Raw genomic sequence first — 17,129 nt, 5'->3', positions numbered from 1 at the left:
TGTGTTGTATGTGATGCATGTCTGCGTGTTATGTGCAGATACTTTGCATCCGTATGTGACAACTATGCACTTGACAACTGTTGAAAAACAAGAGGAGATGTTCCGGGCTCCAGGAAAAGTTGGCAAATTTCCTGCAGAAGCCTTCACAAAATTTGAGAGGAAACGAGATTTACATGAAGTTTTTAGAGCCTTTCAAGCACCACAATCCTCCATTTTTCGAAAAAGACTTATGAAAAGTTGGTAAGGCATTGCCAGTGCATTACATTCTATCGGTGACTCCCACCCACCATATAAAAGCTCTCCATGTGGCCACCAAACAACATGTGGAAAGATGCAAAAATAATACCGCCAGACAGCTACCTAAATAGCAGACCATATCACTGCAGCTGTTTCTCCACACTCTTAGGAAAAAATCTCGGATCAGGAGTGTCTAGGTCATCGTTCAGTAGAGACAGTTGATGCTCCCCTTACCAACTCTTTAACAGCCAAAACCAGGACCGCGAGCATCCAAATCCCAACCCTTTATGCTCAGGTTTGTGGGATTGCCGTACTTGCTAAGGCCTATTTCACACTTCCGTTTTTGACCATCAGTCAAAATCCGCCGTTTTTTTTTTAAAAAATGGATCCGCCATTTTTTTTGGCGGATCCGTTTTTTTCCCCATTGAGTTGCATTACTGGCGGATCTTGACGGATGGCCATCCGTTGGATCCGTTTTTTTTGCGGATCCGCCAAATTTTTTGCGTCCGCTGACATGCCTGGACGGACCATGCAACGTTTTTTTTGCTGCAGGATCCGCATTTTACAGTGCGCATGCCCGGAGGAAGGAAGTCAGCCGGAAATTTAACCCTGAAATCCTTTCTGGCGGACGGAAAAAATTCTCTCTCTCTCCTTCTCTCGGCTGCGGTTCCTTTAAAATTCTTCATTCATCGGATCCGTCAAAAAAAACGGTCCAGTGTCATCCGTTCACATCAGTTACCAACGGATCCGCTTTCCGCCATTTTGGCGGATTTTAACTGACACAAAAAAAAATGAAGTGTGAAACAGGCCTAAGGGAGATGTTCCGGACTCCAGGAAGTGTTAGCAAATTTCCGGGAAATACTTTTCCAATGTTTTCTTTGTTGAGGACAGGCCACGGTGTTGAGGGGCACATTCAGGGGGCCGTGCTCTGTTACATAAATAAAACTGTGGAACATTTCAAGCGTCGCAATCCTCCATCTTCCGAAAAAGATTTATGAAAAGTTGGTAGCTATGACCCGCTCAGGGTTAGCCAGTGTCTCCCAACGATCCCCACCCACATGGTTTACAATAAAGTTCCCCATGTGTCATCGAAATAAAATTGAGGAAAGATGCAAAGATAATACCGCCAGACAGTTACCTAAATATCAGTGCCAAATTAATGCAGCAGTTTCGCCACACCCTTAGGCAAAATATGTGGCTTCAGGGGTGTGTTGGTTATCCTTCATTAGATGCCCCTTAGAGTCAAAATTGAGACCTAGAACATCCAAATCTCAACCATCTTTGCTCCGGTTCAAGGGATCGTCGCCATACTTACCAACACTTCCGTGCATGGTTAAAACACCTCCAACCCGTATCCTCCTGGAAATGCGCCTGTCTTCTATAGAATTACCATTTTTGGGGGTGTTTATGTAAGTCCTCCCTTCTTTAAGCCTAGGAAACTAGAGAAAGTCAGGACAGTTGGCAACTATGGATTACCCCAGTAACGTCAGGACTGATGGCAAATATGTTGTCCAACCCCAGAGGTGGCACACACCGGTGGCTAGCCCTGATGTGACCTAGCTCTATACTCATGGGTCAAGTCGCCCGAGTAATTTCATCCCACTGTGGTGCCTCCCATTTATTCCATTCTGGGTACTGATCCTTATTTAAGCTCTTAGGTTAGAGGCTCTGGTTGCTTCTTTATCCATAAGTCTCTCCTCTGTACTTTATACTGCAGCTCTTCTTATGCAGTTCACCTGTTCTGTACAAGTAGAAATCCACCATCAAAAGTCGAGTAGAACGTTAGTAAATGTAAAAGGATAGCCTGTTTTAGGATAGCCATTAATGCCACATTGCTCAGGGTCTTCGTTTCTAAGGGCTATGGTGCTGGGGTGAGAGCTGCAGCTTTTTTTTTTATACTTTACATTGCTTTATCCATCAGAATGCTGCACATTTTATTAATACAACTTCTGCTGGATTTTCTAGGTTTATCCCATTAAAGTGAAAAAGTTGAATTGCAATACCAAACATAGCCACTGTACAAGAATGGCGCTGTTTCTGTGAAAAGAAAATGCAAACTTCTCATACAACTACTACGTACGCTTTCCACAATGCTATTTTTTATCTCATTCTCATAAAAAAGTAGAGTCGCTTTAATTTCTATAGGATGCTTCGTTCTAAAGCTAATAAAGATTAATAAAACGTGTTGAAGGGGGCGCTGTTGCATTATGGTCTATGGAAAATGAATGCCATGAAAATGGTGAAAGCTGGTAGTGCAAGTGAAAATATTTTTTTATTTCAATAAAATTTAAAGGAAACAACTCCCAAATGTCCAATAGTTTAGCCATGATTGATGTGAGCTGCCTGCTGACCTTAATTAAAGGGAAAAGCCAACATATTTAAATGAACAGTAACTTAGCCTTCATTTTGTATGCCTAATATTCAGATAAAGGGCACTTGGAACTAAAATGCAAAGTCTTCCTCAGAATGAGCCCTTTTCCATACAGTCTATTAATTAATTTATATATATATATTCTAAGATCTGATTAGTACTTAAAGGGGAATTGAGCTGAGGAATGGCAGCATGTAGGACTGCATGTGTATGGGGAGCGCAGGAATCATGTCTAGATTTCCAGTGCAGCTGCAGACACAGAAGGACACCAGAGGAAGGTCAATAGCACTGAGATCTATGTATTCACTGAGATCAGATAACCTTGTGAGGACATGAAGTCATCTAGCAGAGAGGAGAGCGAACTATACAGTTAAAGACAGAACAGCCGCCACCATATCTAAGATAAAAAAGAGGGTTTTTTTTCCCTCTATAGACACAGAAAAAATACAATTAATCATATCAATTCCAGACTTTAACTCCTTTGAACCTATTTTGGCCTCCAGGATTCAGCTCCCACTCCACACACATACTCTTTCTGTGTATGATGAATAACACTATTCCAGGCAATTATATTATATTTTTTCTGCATTTTATTTTAATCTGCAAACTCTAGTTATCATTTTCAATTGTCTCTGAGCTAGTGGATGAAGACTATCAGTTATGATGTCTCCCATACACTGCAATCAAAGATATAATAGACTCCCACACTCCTGTCATTATGTAGCACATGTTCAGAAGCAACAACAGTATGGAAGATATTATACAGCTGTATTGAGCAGTGTAGCTGTGACTCCAGACCTGGGTGAGATAAACACTTACTAGAAAGCTACTGTTATATTGCTGCTCCTTCCTCCTTTTCCCATAGAATTCAATGGGAAACTATAATCTGATCTCTCAGTGAGCTAGCAGCCTTTGATTTTATTTGTATTTCTGAGTTAATAACGAGTTCAGGAGATGAATGATCGAGAGAAGAACTGGCCGATAAGTTGAGAAAAAGGCAGATTTCTCTGATAAGATATATTACAAAGTTGCGCACTTGTTCTATTGACTTTGGCATTTTAGTTAAAACGACAACGGTCACTTAAATGTAACCTAAAGATCACTAAGTTATACCCATACCAGATATATCATTTATTTTGTATTTGTCTACGTATGCACAGCAAAAGTATAACAGAAAGAAAAAATCTTACATTGCCACTTTCAGAGAGTTCTAACGCTGGCCATGACTCTCTTTGCATTATAAAGAGAGCAGAGAGAGAAACACACAGTTGGAGCTGCTTTCTAGTTAGTGTTTTATCTGATCCCTACCATGGATTCACAGCTACACTGCTCAATACTGTTATGTCATTTTTACATGCTACAACTTCATAGTAATTTTTTTTCTCTAGTCCTGGATTTACAGCTACACTGCTCAGTACTGCTGAATAATGCCTTCCATGCTACTTCTGTACAGGGCCGGCCCGAACGTATAGGCGAACTAGGCGGCCGCCTAGGGCGCCGACCCAAAGGGGACGCCAGAGAAAAAATATAAAAAATTATAAAAAATCTTTTCAAAAGGCAAAAAGTTTTAGGGATGGAAAGAAAAGTGTACATATTTAAGGGCAAATATGACGCAAGAGAGGTTGGTTGGGTTGGCAACAATTTCGATAGAATCTGAAGTTGCTAAACAAATTAATCTCGGTGACTTAGTGTCATCCTTTTTGAAAAAAAAAGGCAAGGAAACAAAAATTTGAATTACCTATGGTCGTTTTTGTTTTGTGTTATTGATTACTTTGTATATATTTGTCCTATACAACTTCTCAGAAGATTAAAGAGTTAGGAGAGAGTTAATTAATCGTTGTTGTGGTTTATTTTGCTCCTAAATTTATATCCCAAGTTTTCATCTACTGCCAAGAATAGTAGGGACGCAACAAAATAGTTTCGCCTAGGGCGCCGTAATCTCTCGGGCCGGCCCTGCTTCTGTCTGTGTAGGCATGTGCTACACAGAGACAGCGGAACAGGAATCTCTCATGTCTGTGTATGGGAGACATCATAGCAGCTAATCTCCATCCACTAGCTCAGAGTCAGCTGGAAATTAGAGACAGAGTCTGCTGATGGGAAAACTGGTGAGAATGCAGGATACCGGTCACATACTGGCCAGAAATAGTGTTATTTTTCATGTACACACAAGATATCTTATTTTTAGCAGTCACGTAGAATGACAGGTATTCCTCTAATATTGATGTGATCGCCGATCCCGGTGATTACAAAAGAGGGAAAGCTGTAATATAAAGCTGGCAGCAGCCGAGGAAGCTGCAGACTCAGCGCCTGTGCCTGCACCGTCCTTGTGCTCTGATAGTCCCCATAAAGGATAAAACAGCGATAAGTAACTGTAACACATGTCCTCACTCCATCCTCTACCACATACCGAGTCCGAATTCCCATCTGAGCCAACTGTAATAAATTTAACATAAATAAGTCATTTTAGTCGACATCGTTTGATCCCGGTTGCAGGTCCACGAGCGGAGACGACGGAGATGACACAGTTGATTCTATAACGTGGACATATGGAACACATTACTAATCAGACAGGACATGAGGGGGTTAATGATAACGCGAACGTTTCCGTATTTACTCAATAATTAGGGATAAGAAACATTTTAATAATCTTCCGCAGGAAACAGAAATGCAGGAGCGCCGCCACTTCCTAATCAGCGGTGCGTAATGCCGCCGGCAATTGTACAGATTTATCTGTGAACCCTGGAGAGCGCATGTATAAGTGATTATTCCTGAGATGATAGGACGGAAATATTTCTGCAGTAAGTAGGGAAAAAAAATGTGCATTTTTATAACTTTACTCAAAAGTCACAAAATGCATCAAGCTAGCAATACATTTAAAGGGACAGTACTTCAAAAGATTAAGGGGGGGGTACCAATAAAACCCAGCATGAAGCAGCAGCTACATAATTACCACCCTGGGGCATAACAACAGTGGTTGTAGAAGGTGCGACCATGACTGGGCCGGTGTGCCCCAGGTTGCACATTCAGCTGAAATATGTTGCGGCGCACAGACCCGCCAAGTCCCTGCACTGCAATAGAGGCTGCCGACTAATCAGAGGCTAGCAGCTGACGTCAGCATGCCAGTCACAGGTGGCACATTGCAGTGACGTCACGCATCACCCATAGCAGGCGTGCTGCAGTCATCTGCGGCCTCTGTGCCGGCTATAGAAGAAGACGACGTAAATCATGGGAGCGGGAGAAGGTGAGAAGAATGTTTTTTTTCTCTTAAATGTGTTATAGAACAGAGTCAAAATAAGACGAGCCCAAGAGGGGAGACGTTATACTAGGGAGGGGCTGGATGGAGGATACTATATTATGAAGGGGCCCTGTATGGGGGACATATATTACTGGAAGGGGACAATATGAAAAAATTACACCAGGATGCTGAAATTATTGATGAAAGTGACCCAGGATGTGGAAGTTTATTACAGGAAGTGGTCAAGGATGGGGGACATTATACCAGGAAGCGGCCAGGATGGGGGACATTATTCCAGGAAGGGGCTCAGGATGGAGGATACTATAGCATGAAGGGGCCCAGAATGGAGGACATATATTACTGGAAGGGGACAATATGGAAAAATTACACCAGGATGCTGAAATTATTGATGAAAGTGACCCAGGATGTGGAAGTTTATTACAGGAAGTGGTCAAGGATGGGGGACATTATACCAGGAAGCGGCCAGGATGGGGGACATTATTCCAGGAAGGGGCTCAGGATGGAGGATACTATAGCATGAAGGGGCCCAGAATGGAGGACATATATTACTGGAAGTAAACAATATGGAAAAATTATAGGAAGGGGTTGAGGATGCGGGACATTATACCAGGAGCCAGGATAGGGACATTATTCCAGGTAGGGGCTCAGGATGGAGGATATTTTAGTATGAAAGAGCCTAGTATGGGGGGACATTAATACTGGAAGTAGACAATATGGAAAAATTACACTAGTTTGCTGATATTATTAATAGAAGTGACCCAAAATGTGGGACATTATTACAGGAAGGTGCTCAGGATGGAGGATATTATAGCATGAAGGGGCCCAGTATGGGGGACATATATTACTGGGAGAAGACAATATGGAAAAATTACAGGAAGGGGTTGAGGACAGGATACATTATACCAGGAAGGGGCCAGGATGGGAACTGTATTAATGGAAGGGGCTCGGTATGGGGAATATTATTACAGGAAGGGGATCAGGATGGAAGATACTATAGCATGAAGGGGCCCAGTATGAGGGACATTATTACTGGAAGGAGACAAGATGGAAAAATTACATTAGGATGCTGACATTACTAATGGAACTGACCCAGGATATAGGACATTATTACAGGAATGGGTCGAGGATGGGGGACACTATACCTGGGAATTGGCCAGGACGGGTACTGTATTACTGGAAGGGGTTAAGAATGGAGGACATTATTACAGGAAGGGGTCGAGGATGGGGGACAATATCCCTGCGAAGGGGCCAGGATGGAGGACACAGGAAGGGGTTTAGGATGGGGGACTATTACAGGAAGGGGTCGAGGATGGGGGACATTATCTTTGGGAAGGGGCCAGGATGGGTACTGTATTACAGGAAGGGGTTTAGGATGGGGGACATTATTACAGGAAGGGGCTCATGAAGGGGGTCATTATAGAAACACGTATGTCTTTATGGAATTTAGAACGCTACAAGGACCGTTACATTTGATCAGCATGCAAGTAGGGGCCCAGGTCCAAATTTTGCACCGGGGCCCATCAGACTTTAGGTACGCTACTGGTACCACCCACCAAGATTGCGCTTTAGGACTCTGTTGAGTCTTTCACAAAATACACAAATGAGGCAGAGATGCAGCAGAGCTGAGATTGACATACCATGGAAGTGGCACTTGCCATGATGGAAACTATGAACACATTCCAAGAGTAGGATCCCTTGTTTCCTTTGTTCCTCATTTTTATTCACCATTTGTAAACTCTCTACTTACAGTCAGCAAATGAAGACATGAGCTTTTCTACAAGAGGCGCGTGACTTCCTACAGGAGACATACACTTGGTTCATTAGGAACGGTTTATATTTAATGCCCACATCCTATACAAGAATGTTCCCATTCACTGACAGCGAGAAGAATCTTCGCGCCAAGTTCATCATTCATGGACTTTGCACAAAATCAAAAATGTTCTTCATTTCTGTCTTCAACCTGGTTGCAAAACTAAACAAAATGAGTAAACGCAACGATCGATTGGCCTTTTTTTTCTTATCGCTCTTTTGGTCTTTTTACACCTTTTTTTTTTAAATCACACGATACTTTAGAACGTTGCAAACTGGAAAAAGAATCCGCTATGGATTTATAGATGCGAAAACTGCGCGACTTTTCGAAAAGTGGCAGATGATGAATTAAGAGAAAACATCAGGAATGGTCGATCCGCGCTCACAGCAATGATTAAAAAAGCGGGAAAAGGATTTTTTTAAAAAAGGAGCAAAGACGCAAAAGAGATAACAGCAAAAAAAAGAGGAAATCACTAAAGAATGAGATGCAGATCTACGATCCGTTGACCCTGATGTCTACTTTGGAAAACTTTGTGGACGGACAACTGTAGAAGCCTCTGTGGGGTCTACGTCTAGGTCTAATGTCGGGGCACCTAATTCGCAGTACATGGACGCCCCCCCAGACGGCTCATGCTCTGCAGATGCAGCGGTGTATTGTTCGGTTCCAGCACCCGGCAGCGCAGCGCCCCAGCGACCGGCAGACCACAAGCCCATTAGAAATACATTTGCTGCAGATCGGAGGCGCCTGCTGGTTTGCCGGAGGTAACTTTAGATTGATTGGAGTAGGCAGCTCATCTGCGGCTGAATAACACCACAACGTTATACCGGAGATGCCGCAGTGCCGTCCCCAGAAGAAGAAAGGAGTAAAATTAAACACTGCAGCCTTAGAGTAGTCGGAGGCGCTCACATCTAAGAAAGGAAGAATATTATTAGGAAAAGTAACAATGGAACTCCGGAGATTCCGTTAAAGAAACAGTAACACATGCAGGAGGAGAAAAACACTATCGGGGGGTACGAGCTGTGAACTCCCCCCCGTACAGGGCCTAATAGAGAGGGGCTGTCCCGCTGGTGAACCCATTTCAGGATGGAGGCATGATACTATGCTCGCTTTAAAAGGTTTTTCCAGACTTTTCTCAGGCTGAAGTTTTTTTTTTTTTTTAAAAATATGAGATTTGTTCACCCTCCCCAGGTCCAACACTGAGACACCGCTGCCCCTGCTGGTGTCTGTTATAGTATGCAGCTCTGACGTTACCTTAACAGCCAATTAGCAGTTCTGAGCTAACTGATTGGCTGCAACTTGGGAAGACTCAGCACCGGACCTGGGGAGGATGAGTAAAGCATATTTAGATTATTTAAAAAAAAAAACAAAACAAACCACAGATGGGGAAGAGGGGATTTACGAAACCAGAATATCCTTTTGATGGATAGAAAAATAGCTGATTTCTCCAAAATACCTCAACCCCTGTCAACAATTTGGTCTGGTGTTGTAGCTCAGCTCCAAGGAAATGGAAAGAACTGGGCTGCAATACCACACGCAACCTGTGGACAGAGGTGGCACTCACATTTGGATTGACCAGTTGATATTTCCTATTGCGTAATTCCAGTCATTTTACTCCTGTCCGACTACTACACTAATGGTCGTAGAAGTGAGTTCCCAGAGATCCCGGCACTACTACACTGACTTCTCTGTTAGTGACTTTGGAGACATTGCCCAAGGCTGCTCTGCTTCAGACACAGCGCCACAGATGTCTATAGGATGTGCCTGGTATTGCAGCTCTGTTAAAGTGAATGTGGCTAAGTTGCAATACCAGACACCACCTGTGGAGAGGGGTGGTGCTGTGTTCTTCTTCTAATCCTAGATAATCATTTTAAGACCTGTTGATCCAATTCTTTTTGAGTTAAATTCCAATACAAACTGAGACATAGAAGAAAAGGAGAGAGAAGGGGATAATAATAATAATACTGTATAGAAGCGCAGAGCAGAGAGCCATCAGTGTGAGGACGGGAAGAGCGCCCACTACTGGCGGTCGCCCAGCGGCTGTGATGCCTTCACACAATAAAACATGTCCTGAAAAGCTGCATTCCCTCCTCTGGTATCAGCGATATCTGGACGTCTGATATAAAACAGTCTGACAAATCCCGGGCGACAGAAAAAGTTATTTATAAATTGCCCCATTCACCCTACAAGAGATAGACTGGAAGCGAAGCCGTAATGTACAGAGGAGGAGATTCAAGGACAGGACGGGGATTTCATAGGAAGCAAATAAAGCGTAAAGTAACAACCCGACTATAATGTAGAAGATACGTGATACAATGTAACACAAGGCACAACCGTCCCCTGATGAAAGACGTGTGGTAACGACCACCACCACCATCCTCACAGCTCCCCCCTGAGCCATCGCCCAACAGACTCAGACCTTTGCTTCCTTCCATTTCTTTGCTTCACATTCTATTCCTTCCTTTTCTTACTTTCCATCCTTTCTTTTTTCTTCCTACAATTTCCAATTTTCCCTTTTTCAATTTGCACAATTCTCCATTACTTTTTTTCACCTTTATTTCTTTCCTTTGCTCTTCTAATTTACTTCCTCTGATCACTTTTTTCTTTTACATTTCTACCTTCTTACCTCTTTTCTCTTCCATTCTTTTCCCCCTTACTTCGTTTTTCCTTCCCTTGTCTTCCTTCCTTCCCTCCTTCATCTTCCTTCCCTCATCTTCCTTCCCTCAACTTCCTTCCTTTCTTCCCTTGTCTTGTTTCCTCCCGTCCTTCCCTCATCTCCCTTCCTTCCTTCCTTTCTTCCCTTGTCTTTCTTCCTTCCTTCGTATTCCTTCCCTTGTCTTCCTTCCTTTCCTTGTCTTCCTTCCTTCCCTTGCTTCGCCTTCCTTCCTTCCCTTGTCTTCTTTCCATCCTTCCTTCCCTTGTCTTCCTTCCTTCCCTCGTCTTCCTTCTTTCCTTCGTCTTCCTTCCCTCGTCTTCCTTCATCTTCCTTCCTTCCATCCTTCCCTCGTCTTCCTTCCTTCATCTTCCTACCCTCGTCTCCCTTCCTTTCTTCCTTCTTTCCTTCATCATCCTTCCCTCGTCTTCTTTCCTTCCCTAGTCTTCCCTCGTCTCCCTTCCTTCTTTCCATCCTTCCCTCGTCTTCCTTCCTTCATCTTCCTTCCCTCGTGTCCCTTCCTTTCTTCCTCCTTTCCATCGTCTTCCTTCCTTCGTCTCCCTTCCTTCCTTTATCTTCCTACCCTCATCTCCCTTCCTTTCTTCCTTCTTTCCTTCATCTTCTTTCCCTCGTCTTCTTTCCTTCCCTCATCTTCCTTCCTTCCCTCGTCTTCTTTCCTTCCCTAGTCTTCTTTCCTTCCCTAGTCTACTTTCCTTCCCTAGTCTTCCCTCATTTTCCTTCCTTCCTTCCTTCCTTCCTTCCTTCCTTCCTTCCTTCCTTCCCTCGTCTTCCTTCCTTCACTTCCTTCCTTCCTTCCCCACAGTACATGCAGCTGGGCCATTTTTCTCAGCTCTGTGCATATTCCGGGTACAGACTACATGCCATTCGGGGTCTGTACGAAGCTCAGTATCTTATGTATCTTTGTATTTTGAAGTCTTGATCTTTGTATGTGATTTTTGTACAAATGTGATTATTATTGAGACAATGGTACACATGCAATATGGCAGGTATGACCGGATAACGATGCACCGTCCTTATCCCATACAATGCAGCCCTATGTGAGATCTGGAGATACGTCGCCCTGAGCCCACCGCCATTCCTCCTCCTCCTCACTTGTTTCTCCTTACAAGGTTCTCTCCATTACTAATCAGTTGGGTATTTTAATAGAAACATGTAAAGTTGTCAGTCCGTCACTAGACGGACCCGAAATACATGATGGGGGACACTGATGGTTACAGTGGGGGTGGGGAGGGGGACTATTAGCATATTAAATGAATGGCTGGCAGCAACGGATGATTGGAGGCCATGTCACTTCATGAAAAACTCATTCACATCAATATTTGCCAGAAGCCACATTGTAATGAGCGATATTAGAACACCCAGAACGATTTCCCATCATCCCATCATTTATAAGACTTTATCAGGGGGCGGGCGAGCAGGACATGTATTCTGCCAAATATTAGTATGGCGGAATCTCCAAAATGGCAAAATCTCATATCCTTCATATCTCAGTAATTCAGGAGTCTGGAAAAGCAGTGTGAGAATTGTAATGGCGGCTCGACTGGTTCTCACCTAATAGAAGAAAAGAAGGAGGAAGGAAGAAGGGAAGGAATTAAGTGGAGGAAGGAAAGAAGAACATGAAGGAGGAAAGCAGGATGTAAAGAAGGAGGTGAGGAGGGGGGAAGGAAATTAAGGCAGGAAGAAAGGAAGAAAGGAGGGGGAGAGAAAGGAAGGAAGCAAGAAGGGAAGAAAGCAAGAATGAAATAAGGAAGGAGGGAGTGAGAAAGGAAGGAAGGAAGGAAGGAAGGAAGGGAGAAGGGAAGGAAGTGAGGGAGGAGAGAAGCCAGAAGGAAAGAAGGGGAAAAAGAAAGGAGGGAAGAAGGAGGGAGAAAGGAAGTGAGGGAGGAAGGAAAGGAAGGAAGGAAGTGAGGGAGGAGAGAAGCCAGAAGGAAAGAAAAGAAAAAAGAAAGGAGGGAAGAAGGAGGGAAAAAGGAAGGAAGGAAGAAGGAAAGGAAAGAAGAGAGGGAGGAAGGAAAGGAAGGAAGGAAGTGAGGGAGGAAGGAAAGGAAGTGAGGGAGGAAGGAAAAAAGAAAGGAGGGAAGAAGGAGGGAGAAAGGAAGGAGGGAAGAAGGAAAGGAAGGAAGTGAGGGAGGAAGGAAGTGAGGGAGGAAGGAAAGGAAGTGAGGGAGGAAGGAAAAAAGGAAGGAGGGATGTGACGTATGTAGGGAGGAAGGAAATTAGGAAGGATGGAATAACATGGAGAGAGAAAGAAAGAAAGAAAGAGAGAAAGAAAAGAATAGACTAAAAAAGATCATCAAAACAGAAAAATTTAGAAAGAAATGAAGATAAGAAGGAAGTAATAGAGAAGGAAAATATTAAGGAGGAATGAAGTGGAAAGGGAATAAATGTAGGAAATGAGAGAAGGATAAAAAAAAAGAATCAAGAAATTGAAGGCAGAATTGAGAAAAGAAAAAGAAGGTGGATAAGAGCAAGAAGGAAAGAGGAGAAGGAAAGTACTCTGTGAGAGAGAAAAACATTGAAAAAACAATAATGGAGGGAAAAAAGAAGGAAAGTCCCAATCAATTTTTCCCAGAAAACAGAATAACAAGCAGGTAATGAATGATGCCGATGACAATGGTGCATATTTACTACATGTGTAATTCTATCACTAACTCCTGAGTCCCCCCCTATGGCAGCCATATTGGTTGTCACCCAGCTTTCCTAGACCCAGATATGACTGAGAACAGCGAGGATGTTGGCTGCTGAGGCCTTCTGTAGCTTCAGATGGAAATGTCCATAAATCTCGGCCCCAAGAGCTGGACTCGTCCCTTCAGCGCCCATCACCGGCAGGATTCGCTGGTGAGGAGCGCTCCGTGTCGTCCCCACTCTTCGTGTTCCATTCGTTATGATAAATGTTTCCTGACAGCTAACATAGAAAAAAATTCAAAAAAACTCACACAACAAGATATGGTCTTACCAAAACAGCTAACATGTGCATTTGTCATCAGACAGGGTTTTGGTAAGGCCATGTCTTGTTTTGTGAGTTTTTTTGAATTTTTTTCTATGTTAGCTGTTTTGACATTAGTGTTAGGGACCTGCAATATCACGAGGAGCCTTGACGTTGGCTTGCAGGCTCTATCTATTTTGACCAAAATATTAACCAATACCTCATTTAATGTACTCACTGTATGCATTAATTTTTTGCACTTATGTCATTTTTTGCAGGATGCAGCCGGGCCTCTTTTTCTTGGCTTGGTCTATTGGGGCGTCTGTCACTGTGCGTTGCATATTATAGTGCTGGAGCAGCCCGCCTGAGAATACTATGGGCGTCATTAATAGGTTGCAAGCCAGACACTTTGCATCACACTTATATGTGTGACTGGCGTCCCATGCAAGCCTTATCTATGTGCATTTTTCCTACCAGGCAGCCAACCCCTCCATGGTCTGGTAAGTGTGGGGTGGTTGTGGTTTTTATCAGTAGTTTGCACCTGAGCTGCTCCTTGCCTTTATTAGTGGAGGCCCGCTGCATCCTGCTATATGTGCATTTGTCATCAGACAGGGTTTTGGGAAGGTGATAAATGTTTCCTCCATTCAGTTATTAATCACAGACCAGTAAAGAGCGTTTGACGCAGACGCCCAAGAGGAACATTTGTCTCATCCAATTTCTAAAGATTTTCCTTGTATGTTTTTAGATGAAGCTCTCGGGACGGTGGAGATCAAGGAGACTTTCATCCGCTCTCTCCTTCTATCGATTGACCCGACATAAAATATTAACTGGAGTCCAAATCAGCATCTGGAAATGACGGCAGAACGTGTCATCATCCTCAGAAATAGGCCGAGGGAGGCAGGAGCTACCGAAAGTAGAGGGGCTGTACATGGGGGCGGCTGGTGCCGGTGGAGGAGAACCTTCTGTCATAGTTGGTGTGCTCCCCAACCTGTCGCTGTAAGGCCATGCTGGACATAGGTTGAAAATGGGTAAGAATGAAGGCAGTATGGGAAAAGATTTTTTTAAAAAAAAAAACAACAACAAACAGCGCCACTTTTGTTTATAGGTTGTGTCTGGTATTACATCATTCATTTAAATGGTGTTCGGTTTGGGGGGGGGGTGTAGATTTAGCCATAACCAAAGTATCAAACAGTACTGCAGGTGTCATTAGGAAGAAGGTGGCCCTATTGTAGTATTTACATTAGGGCCCAGGAGCTAATCTGTCTGACAAGCAATACCAGACACAGCCCATGGATGTGGGTGGCGCTGTGTCAAACAAAAAAAAAACCAACTATATAACTTTATATAACTCTTAATTCTCTGTTTTCTGGTTTTCAGCACCACGGACAGAGCAAGAAACAGGCGGAAGAGTGATTGATCTAAAGACTGGGATGTGAAAGGGGCAGAATTTAGGAAAATGTGTTTACAAGGGGTTTGTCTGAGAGACTGGATAAAGGAAAGTTTGCTACAATGTATCAGTGCAGGTAACATGTATCAGCCTTACAGAGGATTACATCACCCGATCACCTCGTGTGACCGGTTAACCCTTCTTCTAACGACGGAGCCACGACTCGTTCTCTGATTTCTCGCTACTTACACCGGACGCTTCAATAATGGATGGTCGCGGCCACATGGGCGCCAGCCTCAAGCCTATAAGCGCAGGACGTATATGAAAGGGTTAAATCATAAGGATAGGAACACAGTTGTGAACGATGACAAACAGACATTAGTGCAATGACTACGCGCTCCGATCTGGAGTCTTGATGTGAAGCCGCCAGAGATTTGGGGTTTGGAGTCTTTAGTGGATTTTTTAGGTGGGAGTCGTTCGCTCTCCACTTCCAACCTCCAGCCTATGATTGACGTCAGGTCCACCCAAATGTGAATTACACCGCACTGCAATTAGTATACATGTATGCTGCATGCCTGTATGGTAAACACTGCATGCATGCATGTAAACTAATTGCAATGCAGTCATAGAGCGCCACCATCAGGACACGACTGTAATCCGAGCGTCGCCTACTGGACACCAACAAACCTCCCAAGGGGGCAAGAAAAAAGTCATATTGTCATACAATGAACCATAAGTGTCCGTGTTTGGCCATATAAACAGTCAGATATGTGCCCCAGCGGGAGGATCTCTGCCCAGGACATAAATCAGAGGTCAAAGGGTCGGACACCTTCAGTTTTTTGCCTTGTTCTGGGAGCACTACCTGTTCTTTCACAAGCAACCTGTGGTCTCACAGCCCTCACTTGCAAATATCAGTCCGATATGTCTAGGAACTGTTCTGGTTTTCATATTCTGGAAAGTGCCATACATTTTTTTTTCCCGATGACCTGTTCCTGTTTAACAACATTCTGCCAGCACTAACGGCGCTGGAACTTCCATTCCCTCACAGAAGCAAAAGCAAAAAAAAAATCAAAGCTTTGCCCTAACTTTCTACAGAAAGAGATAGGCCGGGATCACACATGCGAGAAACTCGGACCAGTCTCGCATGTTAATACCCGGCACTGCCACCGGAACTCGTATCGGAGCGTGGAGCAGCGTGTATTTCTATGCAGCCGCACGCTCCGCTCCCGAGTGCCGGCGGCAGTGTCGGGTATTACCATGCGATACTCGGCCGAGTTTCTCGCATGTGTGATCCCGGCCATAAAGACCTCCCATAGGCTGTAACCATAGCTGTGCTGCTAGTGACAGATTACTCTTGACAACAGGCAGTGGACAGAAGTGACACAGCTAATGGCCGCCGGCAATTTGAAGGGATATTTTAGACGTAAGACATCATATTTTTATACATAAAGGTCTGAATCATCAATTGCATTTTTTAAAGTCATCTTTTTTTGTCTTGTGATCGTCGTCGATTATTTCTTGCACAAAATTCTTCAAAATGGCGCAAAAAATCGAATGTTCCATGAAATTAAAAATGTTCTTTGTATCATTTGTATCATTGTTGCATTTTTTTTTGTCTAGTTTTTGATGTTTTTCGCCTGTTTTTCATTTTTGGCATTATTCTTTTAATTTGTGCCTTTAAGTCTGTTTTGTGTGTTCTCCTGGATTTTCTTCACCATTGTGAACGGCGATCAGGGATTCAAGATATTTTTGGCTCCAATGATGTTCGGCGAATAATGCAAAAACGATATACGCCGACGATCGTAACCAGATATGAATTTTGAAAAATTTGCTCAACTCTAATTGGGAGCAAAAAAAAAGTCACAAAACAAAAAGAAAGCGGCTTAAAAGAAAAGACAAGTAATAAACCAGACTTTTTATTTTTGATTTTAAGGCTTTTGCGCACGTTTTTAGCAAATAAAAGTTGAATATTCTGCTGAAAGGTCACAAAACTCGCACATACATGAAATCACTCGGCTGGAGAGGGGAAGAGCTGGGAAATATTTGTACAAAAATGTTGAGGCTTTTGAAAAAACAAAAAAAATTGATGAAATGGCCGAAAACATCTGGAAACTCTAAAATCAATCGATATAAAACGGGTGATCGCACATAAAATAGACTTTAAAAAGGGGGGAAAAAAAAAAAAAGAACTACGACGCAAATAGGAAAAAAGGAGATAGACACCAAAAACGAAGCAAAAATGGCACAAAATAAAACGAGAGTGTGATGCTAATAAGAAAAAAATGAGAAAAACACCAAAAAAAGAAGCAAAAAAAGTGCAAATAACTTTACCATATGACAAGTGTTTTTTTTTTTCTGCAGGTCTTTGTGTAACTTGCTGCAGCCACTGCGCCCTCCAGTGGAAACAGCTCATTACTACACTCATTAATTGTCATTAAATGATATAAGATTTATGCAATGAAAAATAAAAT

General features: G+C 43.2%; 1 protein-coding gene across 3 annotated transcripts in view; it reads right to left on the bottom strand.

The window, feature by feature from the left end:
* The window catches only part of KCNIP2 (potassium voltage-gated channel interacting protein 2), a 603,893-nt gene that overhangs the window by 171,053 nt on the left and 415,711 nt on the right, over window positions 1-17,129 (bottom strand). The gene's annotated exons all lie outside the window — the stretch shown is intronic.

Source organism: Dendrobates tinctorius, unplaced genomic scaffold (genome assembly GCF_039654945.1).
Source record: "Dendrobates tinctorius isolate UK_male_01 unplaced genomic scaffold, ASM3965494v1 ptg000196l, whole genome shotgun sequence".
NCBI classification, from domain to species: domain Eukaryota; kingdom Metazoa; phylum Chordata; class Amphibia; order Anura; family Dendrobatidae; genus Dendrobates; species Dendrobates tinctorius.
The sequence above is the reverse complement of the archived record's forward strand: the minus strand, read 5'-3'. Positions and strand labels throughout refer to the sequence as shown.